The sequence below is a fragment of the Sus scrofa genome, chromosome 1 (genome assembly GCF_000003025.6).
Source record: "Sus scrofa isolate TJ Tabasco breed Duroc chromosome 1, Sscrofa11.1, whole genome shotgun sequence".
NCBI classification, from domain to species: Eukaryota; Metazoa; Chordata; class Mammalia; order Artiodactyla; family Suidae; genus Sus; species Sus scrofa.
The window spans coordinates 158,354,392-158,370,405 of record NC_010443.5 but is presented as its reverse complement, the minus strand read 5'-3'; the positions used below and the strand labels follow the sequence as shown (position 1 = coordinate 158,370,405).

The following is a 16,014-nucleotide window of genomic DNA, read 5'->3' as shown; positions in this document are numbered from 1 at the left end:
TGAATGTGAATTTTACCATACGTCAATTTAAAAATAATTTAAAAAAAAAGACAGGGAGACCAGCTGAGTGATTTCAGGATAGTCAAAAGTCATGAGAAGTTGAGACTTTGAAAACAAACTTAAGGTTACCAAAGGGGGCAGGTGGTTCGGGGAGGGATGGACTGGAGGTTGGGGTTGGCATATGTACACTGTGGTTGGCATATGGAATGACTGGCCAAGAGGGAACTGCTGTATAGCACAGGGAACCCTACCCAATATTCTGTGATAATCTATGCAGGAAAAGAATCTGAAAGAGAATGGATATAATTGAATCACTTTGCTGTACAGCAGAAATGACCAAAATATTGTAAACCAACTAAACTTCAAGAAAACTTTTAAAAATGAAAAAAAAAAGAAGTAATGAGTTGCGTTACAGTAGCAGCAAGATTAAAAAAAGAGAGAAGGGGGGAAACTTGGTGAGAGAGATTTGAGTGGTGGGGTTCACACGTGTAGGATGCATTGTGAAGAAGGAATCACATACTATAGATGTACGGGTTTTCAGAGTTGTAAAGAATCTTAAGATCTACCTCCAGGAAAGGCTCTGTCTCACAGATAAGAAAACTGAGCTGAACGTGATTTAAAGGACTGGGCCTTGTCTGAGTGGACGGTGATTATCATTAACCAGACAGAACAGACACGGAACAGTGGGTTCAAGGAGGAAGTCCATGAGTCTACTTTTGGATATTTTGAATTTGGAACATTGATGTCACCAAGATTTCTTTTTTCAGTTTTCAGGAATTTGAAAACAAAACTGTTGGGTTTGGCATTGAAAGCAATCTCTTTCCACAAATACCGTTTCACTGCAGCTACAAGAAAAAAGAACTCATGACTATAGTCCTACATGAAAACAGCACGTTAGATTATTCAGAGTTGGTGAGTGAGTGATCGACAGTTATTCAAAATCACAAGTAGAGAATTTTCCTCATCCAAATATGATTTTAGGCACACTCTTCATTAATACGTTCGCCATTAACACGACCGTACTTCATGTATCCACAACAACAATTTTTTCTTCCTTATCTGTAACATAGAAATTAAACTTTGAAAAATGGTTGCTTTTCATTGTATTGATGCCAGGATATAATGCACTGCTCTTTTACTTTTGCTTTTGTTTTATAACACACAGCAAGAAAACAAACAATCAAAAAAAACAAAGGAAGATGAGCACGGGCTATTGCTGGTAAAGCGGCAGTAGCTAGCAAGTGTTTCAGTGCTGCAGAGGGGACTGAAATCTAAGAGACCTTTGTCACTATTTCACAGCAATTTTCAAAATGACTCGATTTCACCATCAGGCAGGTCAAAGAAGTAGAGTTTTCAACATCTGATAGCCACTGGGCTATGGAGCCAATTTTAAGAAACAGATCCTCAAAAGTTGCTAACTACCAAAAAGGCACAGTCTTCGTGGAAGCCAAGTTTAATCACAGAACAACACAATATAAAGTTAATCACATTTAAAATGACTGCTTCCTGTGTGTGTGTGTTGTTTTTTTTTTTCCAAGAGGGTGAAGCAAGTATGGTTTGCTTTCCAAAGAAGCTGCACCTTCTGGGCAGGGATTTTGTTTTGCTCACTGATGAATCCACACGCTTTGCACTGGAGCAGGTTCTTAATTTATGATCATTGGAAGAATGAATGAAGTGGAGTTCCTGTTGTGGCTAAGCAATAAGCAACCCAACTAGAATCCATGATGACACAGGTTCAATCCCTGGCCCCACTCAGTGGGTTAAGGATCCAGCACTGCAGTGAGCTTCACTGTAGGTCACAGGCATGGGTTGGATCTGGCGTTGCTGTAGCTGTGGCATAGGGTGGCAGCTGCAGCTCTGATTCTACCCCTAGCCTGGAAATTTCCATATGCCTCAGGTATGGTCCTAAAAAACACACACACACACATACACACACACAGGAATGAATGAAGAAAGGAGAGAAGTAAACAGGTTTAAATAAGAGATGGCAAAGCCACTATACTTCATTAATTCATTCAGCAAGTATCATTGAGCACTAACAGGTGCAAGACCATTTTATAGGCAAAGTTGTAGATACAGAAAAGCAGAAGACAGAAACAAGTTTAGAACCTTGGCAAGGGAGAAAGAAAAGGATAGCAAATATTTTATATGAAAGCCATATCAGAGAGCATGTCATGAAGCTTTGAAGAGAGTCACAACAAGGGCTGGATGGGGCAGAGATACAGAAGTCAGAGGGGTCACGTCAAACAGGAAGGAACATCTTCCTCCAGGAGGTCTAAGTCTTGAGGGATGGGGAACTTTGGAAAACTTGGATGGAAGCAGAGCCTCTGGAATGTAAAAATAGCAGGAAAAAAAATGATGCCCAGAGCAGAGAAGACAGGGTGGGTTGAAAGAGTAGCAAATCATGTCCAAGAGTAGCAAGGATTGAAAATTCACTTAGAAGGGTCTTAAGGAGCAGCATCCTTTATCCTGCAGGAGAGGAGGAGCCTTTTTTTAATCAGGTAAGAATTTTAATCAAATCTGTTACAAAGCATAAGATAAACTGGAGTGAGGAGAAAGTGGAGTGGGTTAAGAAAATTGCCTAGACAAGAGTCAGGGGTGCAAAATGAAGAGGGAAAGAAGGAACTCTGACTTGAGTGAGCAGAAGCTGGGAAGACACGGCCTCCTTTTTGAACCTGGGTGACCAGGAGAATAGTGGTCACATGAAGAAAAATCATTGAGCCCAAGAAAGCACTGGAGGAACAATGATGAATTTAGTCCTGAATTAAATATTTTAATTATACGTAAAATGTGAGCAACCAACAGGAAATCCAGGTGGAAAGGTTCATCAGGAAATAGTAGACAAGCAGAATTGGAGTGGGTGGCAATACCCATCTGAGATGTGGCTCAATACAAGTGAGATTCAAGCTGTGGGGATGGAGGTCACTCACAAGAGAGGCAAGAAAAGAGGGACAGAGAGACAGAGAGCTGTGTCAGGTTAGCAGCATCAAAGGACCTTCCAAGCAATTTACTCAACATGCGCCCCCCCACCCCGAACACGTTTTTCAAAGCAAAAGAGAATACCTAAAGCTTGATCTTAACTTGAAGCGAGGCATACACCTCAACCCCTCACTCATAAGGGACGTAGTTGCAATCCTTTATAACGAAGCTCTGGAGAAGCTCCGTTGCTGGCATCTCACAGGAGAGACAGCATGAGAGGAGGGGAGCAGAACTCATTGCTCTGGACAGCTCTCCTTTCACAGAATTAATTTATGCTTCAATAGTCAGGAAAAAAATAATGGAGGGCTTATACCAGTACTTCTATTTGGTAGAAGGCAATGGAAACAAATAACCTAATTCATTTAATCTGCAGCCACACCACCGACAAAAAAAACAAGAGAAGAGGCGAGTACTGTGTAGGACGAATGTTTCTTTCCTACTCCCACTGTCATCCCGCCCGTGTCTCTTTCCCAGGTCATTATCAACACATTTCAAACGCCTTGAAGATGTCGATAAAGCAGCTCAACATCTGCCAACTCCTCCTCCACAGAAGAACGAGACGTCTCAAGACTGAATCTTCCCACCTTTGCATGGAACAAAAGCCTGACTTTTACCCTCAGCACCCACAGCTGTTTTCCACGAATACAAAGAACCTGGCCAACTCAACCGGCTCTTTGAAGGTACACCATCCTTTTCCTGTGGCCTAACTGAGCTGCAGATTGAAAAGTGCAAAAAAAGCAAAAAATGGATAAGCTTTTCACAAGAGTTGCTTAGTAAGATGAAGCCGATTTTCTTCCAGTACCAAATTCTTTGGGCACATTTGCTTGGTTTCTATTCTTCTTTATTTGTTGAAAGAATCTCTAAATTGTCCTCCAAATGTATTATTATTTTGACTGGGCAGATGGAAGTTCATGGTTACAAAAAAATTCTACCTTTTTTCAAAAAGTCATAACTTCTTATCAAAGACTCACAAAACCGAGTTGATGGGAACATTACCTAGTTTAGGGCAGTCACTGTCACATATGGCCTGATGCTTGTCAACAGATCAAACTTAGCACCAGAAAGCAACACTCATCAAGTGTCAATGGATTCACAGTCTCATGGCGGGCATCATTCGCAGAAAGTGAAACAAACACGCGCTCCCATCCTCTTGGAGGTTGCAATTTAAAGCAAGGAATTCCTATCCCAACATATAGAAGTGCAAGCTGAGGCACATTCAATAGCACAAAGGTGAGCAAATAACCTCAGAACTACTTAGTATATTTGGAACGCTTTTTGTCACACTAACAAGGCTGGGGTACTCATGAGTACTCTTTTGTTTTCCCTCAATAAAATAGAAAAGAACTGGAGTTTCCGTTGTGGCTCAGCGGGTTAAGAACCTGACTAGGATTCCTGAGGATGCAGGTTCTATCCCTGGGCTCACTCAGTGGGTTAGGGATCCAGCATTGCTGTGAGCTGTGGTGTAGGTCATAGAGGCAGCTTGGATCTGGCTGCCATGGCTGCTATAGGCCATCAGCTATAGCTCTAATTCGACCCCTAGTCTGAGAACTTCCATATGCCATGTGTGTAGCTCTAAAAAGCAAAATAACAACAATAATAATAATTACAAATAAATAAAATAAAATAGAAAAGAACGGCTGAAAGGACTCCTTAGGTGCATTTCTTTCTCATACCAGAAAGATGGAAGACAACCTTACTGAAACAGTTAGACATAGAGTCCAGCTTATGTCTCTGCCTCCTATTCTGAGACTCCTAAACAAAGAAGCAAATTCATATAGGAGAAAAATCCCATGGGAAAGAAGTCCAGTCACAGTCCAAGAAGGCTAGAAGCCCCTTTAAAGCAGTGCTGAACTCACAGGAGAGTGATGCAGTGGGCAAATGCAAGGTGGCTACATCCTGAGCGTGGAAATGGAGTGTCCAGACAAAACCTAGTAAAAGACTTAACAGATCAACCAAAGTAGTTCTTGTGAATAAATTCCAGGGGTGATTTAACATGACACAGAAACCTACAAAGGGGTTTATTTGGTTTTCAGAAAAATGCTGGAAGGACTCAGCACAAGCGCCCCCCCCCACACACCACACCCAAAATCATGTCCAAACCTTCAAAAAGGTGGATATGCCCAGAGGTGTTACTATAGGTGCCAATTAGCCTGGGACTACCCCAGTTTATCCTGACATCCCAGAGTTATAATTCGTAGCACCTCTTTTCACTCTCACAAGCATCCCAGCTTGGACAATAAATTTTATAGTCATCTTAGATATGAAAGGATGGCAATAAAGATTAAGATGAACACTGAAACAAAATACACAGTTTGAGAAGGGTGTTCCTTCTAGACTGTGCAATGTATTTTATAAGTAACCTGCATGTTTTAACTGCACGTTCTATATTTCACTTACATGTACAATTCTAGGCTGGGAGTTGCAGTCTGATAACAAAGAGATAATAAAGGGCTCACACGCAGAAGGAGAAGGGTTGAGGTGTGTGTGGCAGGTGTTCATAGTAGGTGCTCTGTAAATGGGCAGCAGATGGAATGGTCTTTGAAAGAAGGTAAAGACAGGACCATTTTCCTCAGTGAATGAATGGTTCCTCAGCCACGAGATACACCACGGAGGACTGGCTTAAAAGTTCTCTGCGACTGAGTGAAATAGGTGTGTGTTGGTGGTAGGAGGGACGGTCAGGAAATGTTTCTCCTGCAGAAGGTTCTACTGAGTGAAGCACTCACTTAACAGCTCACTCTAGAAAAGAAAAGCAAGCTGCACCGCCTGTAGCAGGCAAACAGCCCACAGACAGAAGACCCTCTTGCCCTGGGCATCTCCCTCTTATTGCAGGTGACAAGGAATGTCAACAATGGCTCTCACACCAAGACCCGGTGGCTGCTCGAATCTCCCTTTGGGTGGGGGTACGCTCTGATGGGGAAGTTTGGAGGAGTCATGCTCTGCTCCAAGCCTTCTGTGAACATGTGACATATGCACCCACTGGCCCCAGCCCCTGGCCGGACCCAGCCCCCCGCCCCCATCAGAGCCAAGCCAGGCCATCCGTGGCTGCCCGTCTCCCCCCACCTCCTGTCAGACCTTACTCGAGCCACCAGGATGAGAAGGAAGGGAAGACGAGGTTTAATCATAGGAAATCAAAATACTTCTCCAGACTTCACTGCCCAGAATGAAATGTCCTCTGATCTACTGAACATTTTAAAGCAAAACATACTCAAGCTTTGAACATCAGCAGCCTTCGTACTTCTCTTTTTTTGGGGCTTGAGAGGGGAGGGTGGGGTGCTGCACAGAATAACAATTTTCAGCATAGGAAAATCCCCACGACACAGGCTGACACCTGCTTTCTCTACTCTCCCCCCAACCAAGTTCAATCATCACAAACAGCTCTCAACGAAATAGCCTTGCCAGGTTCAGAGATGAGAGTGACCAGAAAGAAAACGTGCCTGTGCAGGGCGGAGTGAGTGTGAGCACGGGCTCTGAAGGCAGGATGCCCTTGGCAGAGGGAACAACCGGTTCAAACAGTGACAGCAGGTGAGGGCACAGTGTGTCTGCAGGACCTGGATATTCAGAACATTCATGAATGTGTTTGAACAGAGCCTTGGGGAAGATAAGGACAGAAATCACCTGGACCACTTCTCCTCCAGTCCACGCACAAACATAAAGGAAAATGGGACTTCACAGAAGCAAGGCAACTTGAAAAGTCCCATTTCAAATTTTAAAGTAAGATTTCAGATGGAAAACGCTTTCATAGCTCAAGTCAATTTATGAAACACTTCCTCACCAGGCTCCTAATCTTTTTGCAGGTACCGATTATGAAACAGTTCAACTTTAGATCTTTTTTAAGAACAAGCTGCCTGCCTACCAGTGATCGTCACGTCCACACTTTTTTTTTTTTTAAGTCACATCTAGCATCTCCTTTCCATGTGATAGCACTATGCTTAGAGCTGGCAGAGCAAAAGCCTGTCATTCTTAAAACATGAAGAGAATAATTCAGCGCCTTTTTTGTGATCACGGAGAATGCAATTAATACGCTGGCTGCCTTGGTATGTAGACCAAACCTTCTGCCATGGTGTTTTGCAGGGCTGTCATCTAGGGCAGCTCTGCCAATCTTTTCATTCCCGCAAAAACGATGCCAGGCTTCTTGGTGCTGAGCAGAGGAGAACAAGGCAGGCGAGGTGGCTGGGCCCCTCCATGGAGGCATGTGCTCCTGGAGTGATTCTCCACAAGATACAAAGCTATCTAAGAACCAAGGCCTTTGTCTCCCCATGCCTACTAAAAGCCATTAAAATATCATCTTAAAAAAGAAGTAGGAATTCTCCTGTGGTGCAGCAGGGTAAGAATCCAGAGTTGTCACTACAGAAGGTCACTGCTATGGTGGGGGTTCGATCCCTGGCCCAGGAACTTCCACATGTCTCAGGCACAGTCAAGAAAGAAAGAAAGAAAAAGAAAAACATAGTCAAAAACTGAAATCAGTTGTCAGGGCCACCTTAAAATAACTTGTACTTCAAATGTGATGAAGTTCTCATTCATTATTTTCCCTTTTACTATTAGTGCATTTTGTGTCTTGTCTAAGAAATCTCTGCCTAACACAAGATCACGGAAATATTCTCCTGTATTTTCTTAAACTTTATAGTTTAAATTTTCACTTATAGGTCTAGGATCCACTTTAAATTAATTGTGTAGATAGAATGAAGTAGAGTTCAAGCTTCACTTTTGTCCTCTTGTATAGATGTCTGGATACTCTAGAAAAACTTACTGAGAAGACTTTCCTCTCTCCACTAAATTTCATTGGCACAGGTCTAAAAAATTAAGTCACTGTAGATGCATGGACCTATTTCTGGATTCTGTTCTTTTTCACTGATCTATGTGTCTGTCCTTATACCAATAACACATTGTCTTGACTACTTTGGTTTTATAACAAATTTTTTTTTTTTTGTATTTTTTAGGGCTGTACCTGAGGCATATTGGAGGTTCCCAGGCTAGGGGTTGAAACAGACCTGTAGCTGCCAGCCTATGCCACAGTTGCAGCAATGCTAGATCCAAGCCACATCTTTGACCTACACCACAGGTCACAGCAATGCAATGCTGGATCCTTACCCACTGAGCAGGGCCAGGGATAGAACCCACAACCTCACGGTTCCTTGTTGGATTCGTTTCTGCTGCGCCACAATGAGAATTCCTGGTTTTATAACAAATCTTGCAAGTCCTTATTTAAAAATTTTACAAGTGTAATTAAATTCTTATGGTGTTCATCTATGGCCCAGAAATTTTTTAGTCCATAGGCAGGAGAGGGTAGAGAAAACAGTTGTAGACAAGAACAGCATGTATTTACTAAAGCCTATGATCCATGTGGAGAAACTGCTACCTGTGTAATATTAAACTCTCAAGATATGAAATAATTATAAATCACAGAAAGTATACAGATGAGGAAAAAAGGGAAAGCCAAGAAAGAAATTCATATACATGTTTTCAGATATTACGCTATAATACGTGTGTACTGGCCACAGCTGCAAGGGAATTCTGGCTTCAACACCTGTCTCACTCAGGGCCAAATGAATGGTCCAGAACAATGATCATATTTACCATGGATCTCAGTGCCCCCCAGTATATTAGACAAAAGGAGAAGAGCAGTAAGAAGCACACCCCTATGCTATCATAGATAACATTAATATTATACCTGCCAATTCTCTGGTCTTCAAAACTCACAGAATCACAAAATTTTAGTGACAGACACTTTAACACAACTCCCTGGTTTGCAGGTGAAAAAACTGAAGCTCAGAAAACTGTGCAGCTTGCCCAAATGGTAGGTTCCTGGGAGAACCAAGAGGATACAACCCAAGGCCTTTGGCTCTAGTGCCCTCAGAGCTGTGCTCATCTCACCGGCCGCACCCACCTCCGGTCTTGGCCTTGACAGCTTCTCTCATTGCTCTAGAAGTGCACTCTCCATTCTTTGCCAGTTTTGAGTGTGGGACTTTGTGGCATAAATAAGGAATTGAGCTCCTGAAATCCTTGTCACTTCCTGAGTGATGGGGTGAGGGCGCATCTGTGGTAACAGTTCCTGGTTCCTGAAACAAGGGCTTCCAAGACCTTTGGGACATCCAGTGATGAGTATTTTTTGTGTGCTAGTGAGATGACTGGGGCCTGGGGCCCCTAGGTCACTTCAGGATGGAGGCTGGTCACCAGAAGGCAAGGCATGATCAGGGGTTGGAACTGATCAGAGTGGGGGAGCTAGAAACTGAGTTCCTACAATGGCCAATGATTTCATCAACTTCGTCTACATAATGAAACTACCATTAAAACCCCTAGACTATGGGGCAATCAGGTTGGTGAAAGTATTGAAGTGCTGGCAGGGGCACTGTTAGAGAGGGCAAGGAAGGACCAGGCCTCTTCCCCTGTGCGTCTCTTCCATTTGGCTGTTCCTGAGTTAGTAAAGTATCTTTTTCTTTCTTTCTTTCTTTCTTTCTTTCTTTCTTTCTTTCTTTCTTTCTTTCTTTCTTTCTTTCTTTCTTTCTTTCTTCTCTTTCTTTCTTTCTTTCTTTCTTTCTTTTTTTTTTTTTTTTTTTTTTTTTTTTGCTTTTTAGAGTTTCATCCACAGCATATGGAAGTTCCCAGGCTGGGGTTGAATCAGTGCTACAGCTGCCGGCCTACAGCACAGCCACAGCGACATCAGATCCGAGCTGTGTCTGCGACCTACACGACAGCTCCCGGCAACAATGGATCCTTAACCCACTGAGTTGAGGCCAGGGATCAAACCTGCATCCTCTTGGATCCTAGTTGTGCAAATTAACCACTGAGCCATGAAGGGAACTCCCAGGCAATCTTCTTGAGTCCTGTGAGCTGTGCTAACAAATTATCGAGCGTGAGGAAGGGGTTACAGGAACCTGTAGGTGGCTGAGATTTTTGAGTAGTGTCTAAAGTGGGGGCAGTCTTGTGGGACTGAGCCCTTAATGTATGGGATCTGATGCTGACTCCACCTGGAGTTACTATCCACATTGATTCAAGTATAGGACACCCAGCTGATGCCCAGGGATTGGCAGAATTGCTTGTTGGTGTGAGAAAACCTCACACGTTTGCTGTCAGAAGCACTGAGAGTAAAATTCCTGGATCTGATCCCATGCCTCTTCAGTCCAGGGTTCTGCTTTGTCCTTCCTTCCTTTGGATGTCCATCCTTCCATCCCCTGGATGGCCAAACTCAACCTCGAGCCTTTCTGACAGGTTGAGATCAATCAACCTCGTTTTGAGCTGTCAGGAATTGGACATGACAATAGCTAACTTTCAAACAAAGGAAAGATCCCCTTGTCATGACAACATGCCCTAACCCTCCCCTACCCCGTGACCTGACAGATCCAAAAATTCAATGGGAGTCATATTTTTCCAGTGCACATCAGCCACAACCTTTCATGAATGCTTCATATTTGGCTACAGGACATGGCTGTGTCTATTTACACACAAGACATGAACATATTTGCTTCTAAATAGGATCCCAGTCTATTATCTTTGGTATAGAAACACAAGTCAATATTTCCATGGGTAATTTTGAGTTTATTTCTTATAGGCATTGGCCTGTGATAGAAATTATACTTGAAAAATACCTATAAAAGTGTTGGCCAGGCCTTTCCTCTCTACCTCAGTGGACTGACAGTGGGATCAACTATAAACTTGGTGTGAACACACTTTGTGAGGTTACACAATGTGCCATGAAACTGTCTACACCGTACCCCATCTGTGGGAAAAGAAAAGATGTTTCTACCCTCCTCTACAATAATATCCAAATAGGAGAATTAAAAGGTGACCACGCTGTGTAATAAAGGGTCAGCAGTCTAGACCAGGTGCGTCCAATAAAAATATAATGTGTCATCCTCAATTTTCCAGTAGCCACATTGAATATACTTCATTCCAAACAATATATCCAAAATATCATTTCAACATGCAATTAACAGGAAAATGATCAATGAAGAGTTTGCATTCATCTTTTCATACTAAGTTTTTGAAACTTGGTGTGTATTTACACTCAAATCACATCTCAATTCAGACGAGGCACATTCCACATGCCCTGACCATACTGGACAGTGCAGGACTAGGTTTTGGATACGGCGTTTGGGTTCCACACTTTGATGGCCCACATGAGCCTTTAATCAGTGACTAGGACCCTGCCTTGTAGTGAGCAAATGCCCAGTCATTGTGTGGGATGCTTAAGTGTTAGGATGTATGCTGTGATCATGGGACATCTTCGGGACAAGAAGAGGAAGAAAGGGCTTTAAAAGGCGTTCATCCATGTTGACCTTTTCTGTTCTCAAAACACAGAAGTCTTGGTTCTCGGGCTGCCAGAGGGCTGCTGAAAAGCCAGGTGAGGTCTCTGTGGTGCTGTGAGCCATTCCTTCCCAAACCGTCTTTAAATGGCCCTATGCAGATCTGTCCTTATCTCTGAAGTGGCTGCTGCCAAAAGCCCAAGGAGAGGGCTGAACACAGATGAACACTTGTCCCTGGGTCCCCATTACTATGAAATCATTTGCATTCTATTGAGCAAATTTGTATAAAATCAGAGCCATGAGAACTTGGCTGGGTTTCCAGGCTGCACTCTCTCCACGCTGCTATGGCCACCACCATGTATCACCATTTGTGAGGGTGGGAGAGCAAGACAGACCCCTAGTTAGAATCCGTATAAAAATGGAATCCTTCCCCACAAGGACAGGAAAATTGGTGTCCTCTGGAGTGAACGCATGGAGGAACTCTGAGATGTAATCTGGCTGCCACCTCCCTTGTTATGACAAGAGTTTATTTTAGACAATTCTGACCTATGGCCTGAGAACACAGCTTCAGTTGGGGGTGTACTGATCCAGGACATACACACCTGAACGCCGCCGAGCTCAGATTCCAGCCCGTGGGCCACCGGGGAAACCACACACACCACCCTTCATTCCAGAAAACCACAGGCTTCCACCCTGAAAGCAATGCTGACCCTAATGGACCCTAATGGATCCCCTCTCCCTTTAGCCAGGTGTGTCGCAGGCCTCTCTGGATGTACACACTCCTCTCTTGCTTTGGGACTGAGGGACCCAGGCTGTACATTTTAAGTGAACAAAGTAAATGACACTACTGGGCAGGCAGGGGGAGGAGGGAAAACACGCAGAAAACAATTTGATACTATTTCACATTTTTTGTTATTTTATTTCAGCCGCCTATCTCTTTCTAGGACGATTTCCCAGAGAAATTCCATTTTCATGACAAAAGTGGTTTCTTATGCCAGGGAAAAGACTGTAGCACTGTTATTATTGCATTGTTATTTCACTAAGGTCATCTCAGACGGTACGTCTACGGGAGATAAATGGTTTCCTAAACAGGCTTCTCTGCATCCTGCCCCTGGTTATGTTTGCCCCGAGTCATCATTTCTGAGGCCTTGATAAAAGCAGCTTTCTGGAAACTCCAGGGGAAGGGAGGTGACAAAGCGCTGTGACGAAGAACACCAAGTGCTCCAGGGATGCCTGGGTTCAAATCCCAGCTCTGCCACCAAAGCAACTGTAATTAGTCACCTCTCCAAGCTCCATCTGCGAGACAAGGATAAAACCACACCCACCTGCCCTGTCATAGAGATAAATGTGTTAAGGGAGACAGAACGTTTAGAAAGTGTCTGGCACAGAGCAGGTGCCCTGCGAACACCTGGTTTATCCCAAGTACAGCTGGGCACCCTTTAATGCCACTGGTACTGCTTCATAGGTCGGAACAGGCCACTCTCATACATTCAGTCACTTGGCCGATATTCACTGGGCACCTATCCTGTGCTTGTCCCATGCTAAGCCCTGAGTATTCAGGGATGGGCAGATCATATCCACATTCCTCAGCTCCTACAGACTTCACTGATTCTACTTTTGAAGTGACTTTCACAATTGTTCCACCTCAGTGGGAAGATGCGGCAGGTGTACAGGGCAGGTGCCAAGAAAGACACCTGCCCCATCTTCCCCTCCCCCCAACACACACACACACACACACACACACACACACACACACTCACCACCCTGCTAGAAACCCTCACTGGCTCTCCACTGTGTGGAAGATCAAATCTGAAATCCTTAGGGAGACACTTGGGGCCAGTGAGTCAGCCTCGACTGTCCCCTCAGCTTCAGCTCCTTCATTTCACCCCAGGACTCCTTCTCTCTGGTTATGCTGCCCTCTGGATCATTCTCACGACTGCTGATTTGCACATGGTAGCCTTGCCCCTTCTCCATAGGGCAACTATCCTTCAAGACCCAGGCCAAATGGCTCTTCCTCTATGAAATCATCCTTAAATTTCTCAGGAAAAAACTCACTGGATTGTCATATTCATTTGTGTTTCTGTCTCCCCAGGAGACTGCCCTCCGCGAGGCCAAAGATGGTGTCCAGATGCCTAGCAGGCATGGAGAACATGGAATGAGCTAAGGACCACACTTTACGTTACGATGTTTTCAAATTGACATTCAGAGTCAGATGCTCTGAGCTAATGCACTGTAACGTAGCTCCTCACACTGTCACATGACTATTCTAAATATTCAAACAATGTAACATAGGCACTGAGAGGAAGATCTAGGTGAGAGCAATACAGAAAAAATCCCCCTGAAATCACAATATCCATATCCACTTGGGTCAAGTTCCTAAAAATTCTCCACTTAAAAAAGTGAGGTAGGGGAAGAAATGGAATGTAACAGGTAAGTAAAGGTCACGGACAGTCTTTTGTTCTATTTTTATTTTATTTATTTATTTATTTTACACTACTCTTGCTTTGCTTCTTCTCGTTCACCCTCTGGAATGAATCATTTCACTGAAGTGGATTTTTCAGATGACTGAAGCCTAAACTTTAAAAAAAAAAAAAAAACACCTTTTTTTTGACCATTTGGAATGAAGATATTTCTGAAACTTATTACCCGCTTTCTCTGAACTCTTCAACTCTTCCTATGGAAAACAGGCCTGTCTTGATGACTCAGCAACATCCTTAGGAAAAAGTAAGACTGTCCGAGGCTTACAACCCGCTGATAACCTCAAGGGCAGCTGAGATCTTCATTACTGTCTGCCCCACACAGAGGTGCCTCAGAGGGCTGTGCTTTTCAGTTCCTGAGCCAGTCTTAATAGCATTTTTAACTTCTTCCTGACAATCAGATTTGTTTTGTTTTGTTTTGTTTTGTTTTTAGGGCCATACCCGTGGCATATGGAAGTTCCCTGGCTAAGGGTCCAATCAGAGCTGCAGCTGCTGACCTATGTCACAGCCAGAGCAATGCAGGATCCAAGTTGCATCTGTGACCTACACCACAGCTCATAGCAATGCCAGATCCTTAACCCACTGGCAAGGCCAAGGACAGAATCTTTGTCCTCACAGATACCAGTCGGGTTCGTGAACGCTGAGCTACAACGGGAACTCCCAGCAGTCAGACTTTGAAAATCAATTTTAAAACAATCTGCAGGTCTCCTCTGCCAACTCAGTCCTAATGAACTATATTTGCTGTTTCTGTTGGCTGGGGGACATGATAACCAATCTTGTGAGAAAGTGGATTTTTTGAATTGGATAGAAAGCTCTTCAGCCTTAAGAAATAAAATTCCCACACCTGCTACAATATGGATGAACCTTGAAAATGTTACACTAAGTGAAATAAGCCAGACATAAAAGGACAATTATTGTACGATTCCACTTACACGATATACAAAGAGAAGTCAAATTCATAGAAACAGAAGACAAAATAGTGGTTACCGGGGCCTGGAGGGTGGCAGGTAGGTGGGAGGCAACAGGGCAGTTGCTGTTTAATGAGTACAGCGTCTCAGTTCGGAATGACAGAAAAGTTCTGGGCATGGATGGTGAGCATGGCTATACAACATTGTGAATGTGCTTAATGTCACTGAACTTAAGATGCACTTAAAAATGGTCAGGAGTTCCTGTGGTGGCTCAGTGGTTAACGAATCCGACTAGGAACCATGAGGTTGCGGGTTCAGTCCCTGGCCTTGCTCAGTGGGTTAAGGATCTGGCGTTGCCGTGAGCTGTGGTGGAGGTCGCAGAGGCGGCTCGGATCCCACGTTGCTGTGGCTGTGGTGTAGGCCGGCAGCTACAGCTCCGTTTAGACCCCTAGCCTGGGAACCTCCCTATGCCGTGGGAGCCCGCCCTAGAAAAGGCAAAAAGACAAAAAAAAAAAAAAATGGTCAAAACTGCAAGTTTTAGTTATATCAGTTTTGTTTATCAGATAAACATGCACCCACATTCATATTATATATGTTTATGTATTTTAAAGCAAAGCTGTTAAGAATGATGGCCCAACTCTAATGAGGAATGGGTATGACCTTCGGCACGTGAGCTTTATGAATATCCTTCTGCATAGCAGGGGTGGAAATTACTTCCTCCTTCCTAGATGTGTTGAGGATCACCATAATTGCTTAAACAGAGATTTCTGAGGGCGTTAATGGGCTTTGCAGCCATAAAGGCTTTTTATTCACAAATGACAACACTGGTGACAGATGGGTCCTCTTCATTTCCATGTGGACACTATGAATCATCCCAGGGAGGGGGTGTGTGAGTGGGAGGGGGCAGAGGAAGGGCGGGGCCTTCTTTTTACGCTGGAAACCAGGGAGCCCATCCTGGGCACAGAACCCAAACCCACCCTTCTCTTGTCCTGAGACCAAGCCAGACAACTCAGTCGTCACATATTTAACCATCAAAAGAGCAAAGATCCTAATTACCTGAAGCCATTAGGATTTTAAGGATTTATAAAAAATACATAAAGCAATCTTGCAGATATTATACTGTTGGGTTATATCTTATAAATTAAACAGTTTAGGGTTTTTTGGACCAATATTTTTAAAGCGGTCTGGTCTGTAAAAGAGAAGGGACATAGCTGGTGGTGTGTTTAGTTCAATAAACACAGAAGCCAGGGTTTGGTATTGAACTCTGTCTCATTTAATGAAAGGTTACTATTGTCCGTCTGCCTGAATAAATTCCCCTTCCTTTTTTGCTTCCTTGTGAAATACCATGAAGTTCCACTCTAAAAGTTATAACATGTTGTGCTGGGAAGAAATTTTTTAATTTGTATATGC

At 43.6% G+C, this 16,014-nt stretch overlaps 1 protein-coding gene across 4 annotated transcripts in view; it reads right to left on the bottom strand.

Moving 5' to 3' along the window:
- BCL2 (BCL2, apoptosis regulator) overlaps positions 1–16,014 on the bottom strand; it is a 180,812-nt gene that overhangs the window by 147,809 nt on the left and 16,989 nt on the right. The window lies entirely within an intron of this gene.